The 15,334-nt window shown below is 34.1% G+C and overlaps 1 protein-coding gene across 5 annotated transcripts in view; it reads left to right on the top strand.

Moving 5' to 3' along the window:
* The window catches only part of LOC123316792 (discoidin domain-containing receptor 2-like), a 321,074-nt gene that overhangs the window by 134,090 nt on the left and 171,650 nt on the right, over positions 1 to 15,334 (top strand). Inside the window, exon 1 of one of the 5 annotated variants that reach the window (XM_044903053.1) lies at positions 9,985 to 10,046. The exons of the other annotated variants lie outside the window; for them this stretch is intronic. The gene's annotated coding sequence lies outside the window, so the exon portion shown is untranslated. Of the gene's footprint in view, positions 1 to 9,984; positions 10,047 to 15,334 lie in introns of those variants that run through there. 5 annotated transcript variants of the gene reach the window in all.

A 15,334-nucleotide genomic window follows, 5' to 3' on the forward strand; every position in this document is an offset into this window, starting at 1 on the left:
TGTTTCAAGCCTGTCGAATAATATTCTGGCTACCGTGATCTTTGTGTAAAAACACCCCATGGAATCAAACTTATGGACTTCTATAAATTATTGAACGTGAAAAACACATTCGAAGTTTCCCTTATATTCGTTCAAGAACAGCATGAAATAAAAAATTTTTTACTAGATCACATAATCTGAAATTGTGAAGGAATGTTTCTTTCTTAAAAAATATGGCTCTTTATTTCTCTCTAGCAATCATTCTTTGTGAATTTTAAAGTTCAGGTATTATTTGAAATTGTACTCATTTCTCACATCATCAAGCATATTCGAATTCAATGGAAATATAAGAATTTTTTCAAAAATAAATATGTTTCCTGCTCTCGCATTGAACTGGTTAAGTGAAGGAAAATGTAATGAGCAGATGAATAGAAAAGATGAAGATGAAAAGAATTAATTTAAGCCATTTTTCGCTTAGCTATGGCTACCGTTTATTACCTGAGTGCCATATTAAAAGAAGTACACATCCCTGGCATATCTTATTAGATGATATGAAGGAAGTCTGATGCTTTCATACTTTGCAAGATCCGACAAAATTACAATGAAAAGCGCTGAGGGAAAAAATTCAGTGTAATAATAAATAGAGTATTGGATTCAGGAAGGGACCTAAAAATTCTTAATAATAAATTGAGTATTGGATTCAGAAATGTACCCACCTTTTATGAAATCCTGCGAAGAAAGCGTTTTGAACCTTGGTTTATCATTATGAATTTGATCACGGAATCTTAATCAATAGGGCCTACTCAATCGTTTTAGTCTATATCTTGCCTTAAACTCGAAATTTGAAGGCATTTGGGCAAAATGATTACGCTGTCATTCATAAGAACACCTCTTACTATTTTTTATGTACACACCTAATGCAATAAAAAAATCTAAACATATATTATATTATCAAATTAACTAAAAGCATACTGGTAATTTGTACTTTCACCTTCGAATAAATTTTATTCAATGTCAATAAGTATCTGTCAAATAATTTCCTATTTGAAGGATACCTTATTTCGGTGCTTTCAGATGAAATTATTTGACGAATAACAATTCTATGAAAACACGGTATACTACTTTTCACTGATTAATGTAAAATAAGACACTGCATTATAGAAATTGTCATAATTCCAACTATAAAGCAAATATTTCGTGAAAATCACACAAAGAATAACCATAATATCAAGAATCTAAAAAATTCAACCAATTATGACGCACCGACATTCGATCTATGACAAATAAACACAGAAACATCTCTGTGCGGGAGTATTTATGTTCAAACACCAATATTCATCGCTCATTATGTAAGTTCTCATTATGTGTTGAGTAGAATTCCCTGTGGGCAACCCCAGAATCGATTTTTCACACATAACTTCTCGTGTGCAATTCTTGGAATAATGAAATTTCGAACGGCTCAACATAAAACTGATTGGCGTTCCGTGACTGGCGAGCGGTTTATGACGAAGTGTTCCTGGAGCACCAGGAAGTAAGTTTCAATCAATAGACGTTGGAAATTACGCGGTTATGTTTTAGCATGTATGTTCACAACGTACGGTTATTCGAAAACTGTGTCCGTTGCAATTATTGACAAAGGTCGATAATGTGTCAGGGTCGTTTTGAACTGAACTTATTGCTGTATGGAATTGGAATACCGTGTTCTATGTATGTGACGTTCTCCCCTCATTTCTGTAACGACGTTTTGAGAAGATCGGTAGAGGTTAGAGAAAGTAATGTAGCGGTGGTTTAAGAGGGATCTACACCGTTTGAGTGGTGAGTTCAAAAAGAGACAATGAATATCTTACGTCAGAAACCACTAATTCGTATGGGGTTCTCATTATAATTCGATTCAAAAAGTTCGTCATCTCGAAAAGTCAAAAATTTTGTTATTCGTCAAACGGAAAAAAAAATAAAAACAATTTTTCATTGACGAACAAATATTCATCCATGTTATCATCTTTCCGAGGTGAAATTATCTCTTCTATGAATTTCCACATCAGAAAATTTCTCGAAAAGTCTCGCCATTGGCTACAATTCGTGTCCTGGTGAAATTGGAAAAAGACGTTCGTTAAGTGCTGCCATGTTTTCGACGAAGATGAAAATGATAACTATTGTTCTATGAGAAAGTTCTATGGGATAAACTTCTTTTAAGCTTTCGATTGAAATTTATTCTGGGAGGATTCTGCATCTCTTCATAAACTTTTTAGGGTTTTCATTTTTAATTGATTTTGTTTCAGAGATTGGGAGTGAAAACCCTAAAAAGTTTATGAAGAGATTCTTTTAAGCTTACCTCACGATTCTTTATAACTGTAGTTCTGAGAGTACTACAATATTTTCATAATCGTCATAAATTGAATGAAAATAATTTCTACCATTTGCTCGAACTTGCTGAGTGCAATTTGAAGCGTTTATGAATTTTACACAAAAACGAATGTCTTCGTTCTAATCTATAAGATCAGAAACTTTCCATGGAATTGTTAATTAGGTATAACTATTTTTTTTTAAATCTAGAAAGATTTTCAGAACATTGAACGAAACGTTTGTTATTGTTCACAAAAAGTTTTTTTTCTCGAAGGGTTGATTTTTCAGGAAACGGTTGACTTTGGAGCATTAAACTAGAAGGATCTCTCTCGTGCAAAAATGACTGGCGCCTTAGAATTTTTCGTCAAACTGTTTCTTGCCATCCTCTATCTCAAAACGAAATGGGAGACGAAAAAAATGTTTTTTTCGTGAAGAATCTAGTTGTATTATGCTACACTCATTTAGGAATACCCTGTATATGCCCAAATAATTCAAATAGATAATGGTGATCCGACTAGTGGCTATGAAATAGCTTTTTCAAGATTGTTCCAAAATCTCAACTTGATCTAGCTATGAATTATTGGGAAAAAAAAATCAGATGTCTATAACTCCGAAGTCATCGAGCGGATTTTTTTACTCAACTGGTGCATTTGCATATCCATAATCTACCTTGAAAGTTTCTAGTTTGTGTATTTGAAGCTGAGGCTTTTTTTTCAGCAGAAGGTGAAACTGGTCAAAATGAAGCGTTTCACCGTAAATCACTCATACAAAGCTTCCAAAATCACAAATTTGAAAAAAAATTGAAATTGATTACTTAAATAGATCCTAATACGACCCTATACCGTTTGTTAGCTGAATTATAGCAAAGCAGTGGGAAAAAACTCCTGATTCGACCATGTGGTTTCGTTTAGGATATTGGCTAGTTCGATATTTACGTGGTAATGAAAATAGAAACTTAGGATTGCCGAGTTGTTCTCATTATATTTTAGTAACTTACACGATTTTATGAAATATATTATTTCGATGCCAACTGACAGAAGAGACTTAGGACAGTGTAAAAAGTAGAATAATACTTCAAAATCTCACCAATAAAATTCGTTTGAATTATTCACGAACTTTTTCACAATGGGCATCACAATCTTCTTGTTCGAACATTCCAACAATCTTCGTAAAATAGGATGAAATGGGAAAACATCATGGCACTTTTTTAACATAAGTTACATAAGCACTTTCAAGAATCTGCCTGGTTTTTCTACATTTTTTTCACCCTAAATTGCACGATACAACAATTATTATTCTCTCAAAAGTGACCTGATGCATCTAATCCGATGAACTTGGTACTGAATCATTCATTGTCCAGCCATATGTTTATGTTTTGTTTCGTTTTTGCGATGCCCGAGTCACCTTTCGCAGTCCCGTACTTGAAATTCAATGAAATTTTGTCGAACTAGGGGTTTTATCTCAGCCATCTTGGATATTTTATATAGAAAATTTTTGGTTAAACGACTTATTTTGATGAGGTCTACCTTTTGTCAAAAAAAGTCCTTTGAAAGCACATTGTATATACAGTTCATAAAGCTTTGCATTGCCAGAAAGTCATCAGATATTATATCTGTGAAATTTCAAAAATTGGGTACTTTGGCTGAATACAACTCTGCTTGAGAGATCCACAGATCTGCATCGTCACAGATTCACCTAGTTATTCTGAAGGTAATTTTGTTTTTCCAGGGGTGGCACAGCTCATTATGAAAACTTAAAATGTCTATATCTTTTTATCAGGGCCGAATCGAAAAAAAAATGGTTAAGGAAAAAAGTGTTTCTTTTGACCTCAAGAATCTACTGTTTAAATATTTGAATGAGTCAAGGACTCACCCTGTATAAAATTACATTTGATGTATCTCCTGCAACTGATTTCATGGAAGTTATGAGGTTGAAAAATGCATTCCTAAAAAATTATCGACGAATAATTGGAAAACCATTCCAGATATGTAAAAGGAATGAGAAATTAAAAAATAGTAGAATTAGTGAATCGAAAAATGTGCTAATAAGTTAATATTTGGAATAATGTCAAAAATAGCTGAAAATATTTAAAAAATGAAGGTTTGTTCGCCTCATATCTTGAGAGGAAATTGAGATCCAATGTACATTTCTCCGTTAACTTCTAATGGCCGCATTGTATTTATTTTCCTCGATCTCCGAGCAAAACCTGACTGAACTTCCAAGTATCGAAAGAGTTCCATTGCAACTTCTGCAAATAAATAGAAATATAACGTCCCTTCCCATAGAACTTTTCGCAGACAAAGAAATAAACCACTCAATTAATAACAGAACCGCAGACAAAATATTTACAGCAAGAGGGCCTCGCAAAGCTAATAACGCGAAGAAAATCGGAAAAAAATTCGAGACGGGAACTTTGAAACCAATAACGTGGACGGCGGGGACAAAAGAAAGTTGAACGCCTCTGCGACCCCGCAATTTTAAGGTTCGTGTGAGTTTCATGTATCGATCTTGAGGGGCCTCGCGGCCTATACAGTCGACATTCCCAACTTCTGAACCAAATGGCCAAGTAATCCAGAAAAGAGCCGGGGTAGACATCGAGTGATGGATTTTCGGAACGATTAGTTGCGAAGAATTCACCGAAAGTGGGGCAACGAGATGGCATTGAAACATTTATGAGAAAATTTGTCATTTCCTGACGATCGACGGAGAATATGACGATGGACCCTTGAATGGGTTATTGAATTTTTTATCGCCGTTGAAAATTGGAGTGCCCCATTTGCCGAGGGCCAATTTTTCCGATGAACGTTCTGCATGCCTATTTTGGAATGATTTCCTCGATCGGCAGGTAGTGATGAATTTCTGGTGGGGTTAATGAAGGCTTCATTTCTGAGTTGGTTGTGATTGAAAAAATAATATGATTGTGTTCACTACAATTTCATTATTACACATGGTGAGACTTTGACTTTCACATATTTTCACAGTAGATTGTTGAGGTCAAAAGAAACATTTTTTTCTTGTACTTTTTTTTTTAGATTCGGCCCTGATGAGAATATATAGAAATTTTGAGTTTTATAATGAGCTATGCCACGCCTGGAAAAACAAAATTCAGAATAACTAGCTAAATCTGTGACACAACACATCTGTGGATCTTTTGAACAGAGTTGTATTCGGCCAAAGTAGGTACCCAAATTTTCAAATTCCACACATACTTTTTGATATTTTTACAACATATTACTCGAAAACTGCGCATTATACAAAAAAATATGAAAATACAATAAACCTATCAAAGTAGGAAGTTGTTTATTCGATAAAAGAAGGTTGTATCTTCCTAGTTTCTTTAGTATGGTAACTTGTTTCGCTCATATACGTCAGAGCATCATCAGACCAATTCCACTGAAACTATCGAATAGATTCAATAGCAATGCGAAAAATCCAGATCAACTTTGGAAAGTCTTAAGAAATATTGACAAAAACGATACAACCAAAATTCAACCAACATCGGTGGTAAATGAATTAGGGGAAAAGGTGACTGGCAAAAAAGAATTAACTGAGGTTTTTAATGAATTCTTCATAGGTGTAGGTGAAAAATTGGCAAAAAGGATAAAAAATAGCGGCGTTAAATTCAAACAAAGAAGAAATGTTAACTCAATAGTTATATTGGAGACTGATGAAGCTGAAGTACTTAAAATAATACATTCTTTGAAAAACAGTAAATCAGCGGGAGTGGACAAGATAACAACAGAAATAATAAAAAATACAGCAGAGTTCATAGTTAAGCCTATTACATTTGTTATCAATAAGTCAATTGAGGTGGGACAATACCCTAATGTTCTGAAAAAATCGATTGTGTTACCTTTATATAAGTCTGGGGACAGATCGTTATGCTCAAATTATCGACCTATTTCAATATCCCCTGTAATTTCAAAAATATTTGAAAAAGTTTTGAATGTCAGAATAACTAAATTTTTAGATAAATATAACCTGATTTCAAAGCGACAATACGGTTTTAGAGCCGGTAAGTCGACGCAGAATGCAATAGCCTATTTGACTGGAAAAATGTATAAAGCTATTGATGATAAAATGCCAGCTGTCTGCGTATTCGTCGACCTCGCCAAAGCCTTCGATACGGTCTGTCATAATGAATTATTGTTGTCATTGGAGAGAATAGGTTTTAGGGGTAAATCTTTGAAGCTAATGGAAAGTTATCTATGTCACAGATCACAAGCTGTCAAAATTGGAGATGAAGTGGGAGAGGTAAAGTATGGAGTGCCTCAAGGCACGGTGCTTGGACCTTTATTTTTTATCATTTACTTAAATGATCTCTTTGACTTACCATCGGTCGGTGATATCGTAAGTTTTGCTGACGACACTGCCATACTTTACCAAGATACAAACTGGTGCGACCTGAAAAAGAAAATTGAAGTTGACTTTGCACAAATTATTGACTTTTTCAACTATAAATTACTCACCATAAATGTCGAGAAAACTAAATTTGTTGCTTTCACCAGCCTTACCCGGTACTTACCCCAGATGACCAAATTACATATCATACCCACCCACAGTACACCTATAGAAATAACATCCACAGATTCTGTGAAATATTTGGGAGTATATATCGATAATAAACTTCAGTGGAAAGGGCAAGCCGATAAAATTGTGAAAAAGTTGAGGTCTCTAATTCCTAAATTCAAATTATTTAGAACTTTTTGTACTACTGAACAAATGAAAATTTTGTATTATGCTCTTGTTCAGTCTCACTTGACATACGGCAATCTAGCATGGGGAGGATTGATGAATGTGCATTCAAATAAAATCGAGACAACACAGAAATGGATATTGAAAATAATATTCTCCAAACCATTCAGATATCCTTCCGATTTGCTATATAAAGAAAGTGGGATATATGACTTAAGACAATTATATTATCAGTCACTCCTAATAAATCATCACAGTCAAATATATAAACATAAACAGATAAATCATGAATATAACACCAGATATAAACTGTATTCTACGGTAGTACCTAGAATAAATAAAACAATTGGACAGCGGAGTCATATATTTCTGGGGCCGCTTGTTTTTAATAGTTTGCCAGTAAATATGAAAAAAATTATTATGCCAACAATATTCAAGAAGCAATTACGAAAATATATTGATTCAACCCCTAGGCATCTTGTGCATTCTCGGATAGATTTAAAAAATAACAATATTCATTGATAAATGCTTAGTAGACCCGATTTTGTGCAAAATTACTGTCGTAGTTCTTTTATAATATGATGTATGTATGATCTCGAAATTTTTGTAAAGATTAGAATTGAATTTATGTTGTCCATATATTGCAAAATCCACGAGCGGATATCCATGTGGATTAACATTGTTTGTTCAGAATTTGAGCAAAAAATTTATATTGACTTGTTTTTTGTATTTTGTTGCATTTCTCTGAATAAATATTATTATTATTATTATTATTATTATTATTCGTTATTTATTAAAAAAGTACAAGAATTGTTGTAATAATCCTTGTACTTTTTTAATAATTGAAGCATCTAGTAGAGAGTTCAGTGGAACTGGTCTGATGATGCTCTGGCGTATATGAACAGAACTAGTTACCATAATAAAGAAACTAAGAAGATACACTCTCAGTGAGTGTAGTGGATTGTAAGAAATAAAACTGTTTACAAAAAAAAACTGAAAAATTTCATATAGAAGGGCATCTCGCACTGCAAAAATTAAACCTTTCTCCGAAGAACAAGAAAATCCAGAGAGTGTCCTTCAAGTTACCAAAAAATTTAATCTGAAATAGAAAAAAAAACAAAAGCGGAAAAATATAAGATGATAAATTATGTTCTACATATCAGATTCACAACCAAATTCGAAAAAGATTCGGAAACTGCATGAATAGCTCTAAAATCATCCTGAAATTTATGAATGGGACAATGATTAATCAAATGTCTTATGTTTTCTTTTGGTTCCCCGCATTCACAACTAGGCTTCTCTTCTGAATTCCATTGGAAAAGTATACTACTGCAACGTCCTTGAACTGTACTTATCTATGAATATGGTGAATAAGTATCTGTCAAATAATTTTTAATCTGAAGGATACCTTATTTCGGTGCTTTCACATGAAATTATTTAACGAATAACAATTCTATGAAAACACGGTATATGCTACTTTTCACTGATTTATGTACAATAAGACACGCATTGTAGAAATGGTCATAATTTCAACTAGAAAGCAGATATTTCGTGAAAATCACACAAAGAATAACCAAGGACCTAAAAAATTCAACCAATAATGACGTACCGACATTCGATCTATGACAGATTTATTCGATGAATGCCACTCTCTGTAAGGCCCGGTACTTTCTCCTGCGAATAACTAAATTTATTCTGCAGTTAAGTCTTATTCTTAGGAATAGTAGAAATGCCGTTTTTTCACTATCAGTTATGTGTTTTTGTGTTATTCATCGAATAAACGATCCCTATTCGCCGAATAAATCTGTCGTGGAAACTTACGAATAAGAGTTTATTTGTCAAATATGAACATAGATCGAATGTCGTTGCCTCATTATTGGTAGGATTTTTTAGATTCTTGATGTACGGTTATTCACATTGTGATTTGTAAGAAATATTTGTTTTCCAATTAGAATGATGACGACTTCTACAATAAGGTGTCTGATCTCACACTTATCAGTGAAAAATAGTATACCGTGTTTTCATAGACTTGATATCCGTCAATTAACTTCATGTGAAAGCACCGAAATAAGGTATCCTTCAGATAGAAAATTATTTGACAGATACTTATTCGCCATATAGTCAAAATTTATTCGAAGAATTAAAGTACTGGGGATTCAGTCTTGAAATCATACTTTGTGGAATATAAGACAGAATTGGAAATGTGTCAGTAAAGGAGTTCCAAGAATGCAGTCTGTCTACGAACATGGGAAACAAAGTTTGAAAGGTAACCATTGAAAAGGTTCAGATTCATCACACCAATGAAAAATATTGAATTGACGTGGCCGAAACTTGATCAATATCCATAACTGAACTATCAACAGAATTACATATATGATTTTCACTGACATGAGTTCTTCAACGACAACACGTGTTTCTCAAGCAATACAATAATATCATCAGGTGAGTGAAAGTAAACTGAAATATTTGGTACCCAACAAGAAGATACAAGAGCAATAACAGAGCTGGTCCAAATCGGATGATTGGTCGTTAAAAATAATATATTTAGGCACTTTTACGTGCGAATAACTAAATTTATTCGATAGATAAGTCTTATTCTCAGAATAAGTAAAAATGCAGTCTTTTCACTTTCAGATAGTGTTATTCATCGAATAAATCTGTCATTGAAACTCGTTAATAAGATTTTATTTGTCATAGATCGAATATCGGTACGTCATTATTGGTTGAATTTTTTAGATTCTTGATATTAGGTTATTCTTTGTGTGATTTTCATGAAATATTTGCTTTCTAGTTGGAATTATGACAATTTCAACAATGCGGTGTCTTATTTTACATTAATCAGTGAAAAGTTGTATACCGTGCTTTCACAGAATTGTTATTCGTCAAATAATTTCATCTGAAAGCATCGAAATAAGGTATCCTTCACATAGGAAATTATTTGACAGATACTTATTGACAGTGAATAAAATTTATTCGAAGGTGAAAGTACCGGGCCTTAGTAAAGAAAACTTTCTATTTACTTATCATTGGTGAGTAATGAAAATCCACATTTTCTGCTAGACCCATTCTCATACACTTATACATCTTTTACTCCACAAGGCTATAGACTAGACAAGAACTTAAATATTCATTGCAACTCTCGGATTCTATCAAGATCAGTATCACTGATAGACTGCCGGATACAAATTGAAGAAATTCTTTTCTAACCCGGTCTAGACTTAGGCGACGAGAATTATCATATATTTATGGAGTAGAAATCATTAATTACTTCGAATTTTAACACTTTTGCTAATGCGATTCTCCAATGTTCAATTACATGAAAAGGAAATTGACAAGACTTCACAACATCCTCAAAAATAAGATTCCCTCCCTCGATAGTTTCGAGATTTTGTTGAGGGAGGAACTTCCGAAGCTGGGAAAATTGAAATGCCGTCAGAAAGAAAACATTAGTTCCAATTGGTTTTTCGCATAGCTCTTTGGGATACCGAGAAAGCACAAATGAATCCTAATAGAGATGAGAAAAGTTCCACAAAAGAACTCATTTCCCCGATTTTCTTTAGTGAATAATCAGATCAATGCCACTGAGGAACTTCCACAAAATCTGAGAAACTTAATTGTAACTTTTTCATTGCGAGATGTTTCGGATACTGCTGAGGGACGGAGTAATCCAGGAATGTGGATTAAATTCAAGATTTCGGACTTGTGTTCTGCCCAACTCCGTTTGATTCAAGTCCAAACTGTCGACGATTTAATTATTCCATTTTAAAAATGAGATCTACATGCTTTTTAATGTCAGTACGAAGAGAATTAAAAATTCAAACGGAAATGAGAGGTTTTGCGGAAATTTGTGAGTTTGTTCGAAGTATCTTTAGTCCTAAAGAGTAATAATTGGGGAGCCGAAGAGGGAAATTCGGGATTTACTCGAGCGTGTCAGATTACTATAAGGGGAGATACCTTGGATCCTGTAGAGTACCTCTTCCAAAAATTAGACCTGTATATAGGGGGAATTGTCTAAGACAGCCTGTCAGAATAGTAAAGAAAAAACGATCATTGTACATACTCGAGCGTGTCAAATTAAGATATATGTGGTTAATTACATGTTGAAAAGTATATATTCTCTTAATCTGACAATTTAAGTGTGTCGAAAATGTGTAGGAGGGCGCCAAAGTTGCAAACAAAAAGTCACGTGTACATTGTCGATCGCGGTACAGTTTTTTCTTATTTTGAAGCTAATGATTCAAGAATAACGGAAAAAAGATAATCTGACAGTTTTAGCAAGCCGAAACAATAAAAATTGGCCATAAAGGTCACAAAAATCAGTTTATTTGAATTATCTCCTTCCACGGGCTTCAAATCTTTTTCGCATTCATTATGAAAGTTGTAAAGCATAACATTTTCTACAAATTTTGTACCAAGCAATTTTTTCTACGTTCAAACGTTTTTGAAATATATGGCGATCAATGCAAGGTGTTTAACGATACATGCTGAAGCGAAAATTCACTCGTTGGAAAATAGTATATTCCAAGGTTCAGTCACAGACAACACTAAAATTTTCGTGACAATTTTCGAAATTGTCTTCATAAAAATACCTTGTCATTTTGACAATTGAATGAATGTAGATTAGACTGGGATTCTACATTGACCTTGCCCTTTCGCATGTGTGGCTAAGCTTCTCGCCCTTATCGCCCTCCAACTCGAGAACGGTTGAGAGTATGAAAAATTTCTTCAGACAAAAGTTGTGAAGAATTTTATTATCTACAACTTTCATAATAAATACAAAAACGATTAAAGGTACAAGGAGGGAAATATTCGAAAAAAAGTGATTTTTATCATGTTCAAAGTGTCAGATTAAGAAAACCCCCCTTATTAGTGTCAGATTAATGGGTCAACACGTCTACAACACCCAGATTAACCATCTGTATGAAAATCTGACACGCTCGTGTATGTACAAGTAACGATGTTTTTTTTACATTTTCAAAGGACCGCTGTGACCTTGCGTCACGTCCAAATTGTCAGTCCCTTGAAGAGTAGCTTCCTTTGGGTCCAATTAACATATCCTCCAAAAATCTGACACGCTTGAAAAATTTTGTTTTTTTACCATTTCCAACTCTTCCGTAACGGCCAGTCCCACCGCGCAAACTGTCAGATAAGCATGAATGCATTAACAGAGACACGTAGTATATATAGTATCTTAATCTGACACGCTCGAGTATGTACACCTGACAGTTTTTTTTTACATGTTTGAGACCCTGCAGACGCTTTCCCCACCGCTGAAAGTGCATACATTATAGAACCTTTTTTTCTTTCTACCATCTGATCTTCAAAATCCACTAGGTCTTCACGACGCTCGAGTAAATCCCGATTTAGCATCGTCGGCTCCCCAACTACAAGATAAAATTCGGAATGTTGATATAATTATAATATACAATGATTCTTACTTGTGGTATAGCAGCAACAACGAGTAAACTAGTCTTTTCAATGAAAATATTCAACGTTATGGTGGAAATTAAAAAAAAGGATTTCACCCCTCTGAAGTTATGGGAAATGCGTATCTGTATTTGGAAAATACCACTACTACATTTTATTTGTATATGTCTCTTCCACTTTGAAAAAGTTGAATAAATCCATAAACAAGTCGTCATCTTTGAATCAAAGTAACTCTTTAACGGAGCGTTTCCGGGCATGACTCCATAGGAACTTTTCGTCTCATTTCGAGGTTCTGAACCTATATCCAAATTTATTCCCATTAATCCTGTATAATAGAATTTTAGTACTTTTTGGCGATATCCACTGTGTCGGAGGGCCTAGATCGTCGCATATAATAACGACTCTTGTTGGCCGCTTATGGCACACAAAACCTCCGTTCACCGACACAATCTTTGATATATTTCCGATCCCATACGTTCGGCGCCAATTCCCCTCAGCATTGGAGAATAGGAGTCAACCCCTGCGAGTATTGACCTCGTTAATGTCACATTCAGTTCATAAGGATAGGCATCAATTGACTTTTTATTAACTCTACTACCACAATCTTTTCAGTGCCATTCGTCCCCATACCTACCGTCTGTTCATTACTCTAATGTCCCGTAATGAATATTGTCACATCGTTTTTTATGAAAGCATCTACCCCTGGAAATATTTCAGTTCTATTTGTCTTGTTTTGTATTTGTTTTTCAGTACAGTCTGTTGAAGCTGGTTGAAGTATTTATTTCATATATTTGGTTGGGCAAAAAGTTAATTTTTTTTTTCAAATGTGGAGCGAAGGGCCTCAAAATTAAAAGTCGTAGTACCGTAGATTCGGGTTACTTGGGACGATTGTTGAATTCAAATTGTCATATTTTCAAAACGGTGACCTATTTTTATTGGAAAAAGAGGTTCGAATATGCTTAATGACTCATACTATTGATTATGATATATACCATGCTTCAGAATTCGGATATAAATATTGAAACAAATAAAATATACTTGTCCCAAGTCACCCACTGATTTGGGAGGCTTGGGAAACAAGTTAAAATCTATTGATTTCTCAACTCTCAAATGAAATAGGTGACTTGGAACGGTGTATAGTTTTGAAAAATTTGAATTCGTGAATATACAGGGTGATTCCGGAGGAGACCGTCAGATTTTAGGTGAAGTATACACTAGTTAAGGCAGTTTCGAAACAATGTTTGGTTTATGGTTGGGGGCCTTTAATGAGAGTCTACAGGGTGATTTGTCCGATTCGACCGATTTTTCTTTTATTCATAACTTTGGTGTGGCTTGATCAATCTTGATGAAATTTTCAGTGTAGAACAATATGATTGTCTTCTTTCAATAATTCCAACACTTTCCCAAAAATACAGGGTGGGAATTATGATAAGTTCAGATTAAGTTTGCAGGTTGAAAAAACACCCTGTACATTCCGTTTTCAAAAATTTTCTACATGCTTCAGATTCTATCATAAGTTTACATTACTGGAGCGTTTTTAATTTTTTTGGCACACATCGAGTTTTCCTAGAAAAATTTTTCAAGGATGAACAATATCATTATTTCGCTCCAAGGCATTGAGAATATTCTGAACTAGAATGTAAACCGGTGTCGTCCAATGATACAAAGCTCTTCCTGATTTCTAAAGTAGTTCTTTCAAATTCGAATTTCATATTTAATCACTCATATTCTGATGTATAAAATCATTTAATCCAGAAAATATCTGTATACCTACCTACTTATACCAAAAAATCTACAACTTATACAGAATAAACATTCGAAACACATCATGAACGGCAAAACTAAGGAATAACACAAAATTTACATAGAATGTTCGAAATGATTTCCCCTTTTTTGAATACATATTCGAGACCTTTTTATTAAATTTCCAATTGACCTTCTAATGAGGGATTGATTTTGCTTCAAGATATTACATTCCTCGGAAATCCTTTTAACTAGGTGTTCTCTACTTCTAATTTCAACCTTATAAACTCTTGTTTTCAGATATCCCCACAATAAATAGTCTAAAGGGTTCAAATCAGGCGATCTTTGTGGCCAAGCAATAGGGCCTCCACGACCAATCCATCTGTTCGGATAATTTACATCCAGGTGATTTCTCACATTCAATGCAAAGTGAGGTGGTGCTCCGTTATGCTGAAAGTACATAGAGCGGATATGAACATTTTCCAATAAATTTGGTAAAATATTTTCCAAAAAATCTAGGTAAATTTCACCATTTAATCTTTCCGCAAAAATGTGAGGGCCAACTAATGTTCCGTCTATTGTTCCAAGCCAAATATTGGCAGAAAATCTGTGTTGTGTATTATGACTCTTCTTCAAATGCGGGTTGTCTCTTGCCCATTCGTGGGAATTGTGGATATTAAAAATTCCATTCTTAGTGAACATAGCCTCGTCGCTGAACAGAATACGAAAAATAGTTCGTTGGTGACTAATAACCCAGCGACAAAATTGTAATCGTTGGGGCAGATCTTGCACCTTTTGGTAGTGGTATGGGTGGAATTGTTCTTTCTTCAAAGTCTTGCTCACTTTGCTCTGCGAAATTCCTAATTCGGTACTAATTTGACGTACGTATAAAGAAATTTTTTGAATTAAATGATTTTATACATCTGAATATGAGCGATCAAAAATGAATTAAGAATTTGGAAAATTTATTTTAGGACTCAGGAAGAGCTTTGTATTATTGGACGATACAGCTTTACCATCTAGTTCAGAATATTCTCAATGCCTTGGAGCGAAAAAACGATATTGTTCATCTTTGAAAAATTTTTCTAGGAAAAATGGACGTGTGCCAAATAAAATGAAAACGCTCCAGTAATGTAAACTTATGGTA

Source organism: Coccinella septempunctata, chromosome 1 (genome assembly GCF_907165205.1).
Source record: "Coccinella septempunctata chromosome 1, icCocSept1.1, whole genome shotgun sequence".
In the NCBI taxonomy this organism is placed as follows: Eukaryota; Metazoa; Arthropoda; class Insecta; order Coleoptera; family Coccinellidae; genus Coccinella; species Coccinella septempunctata.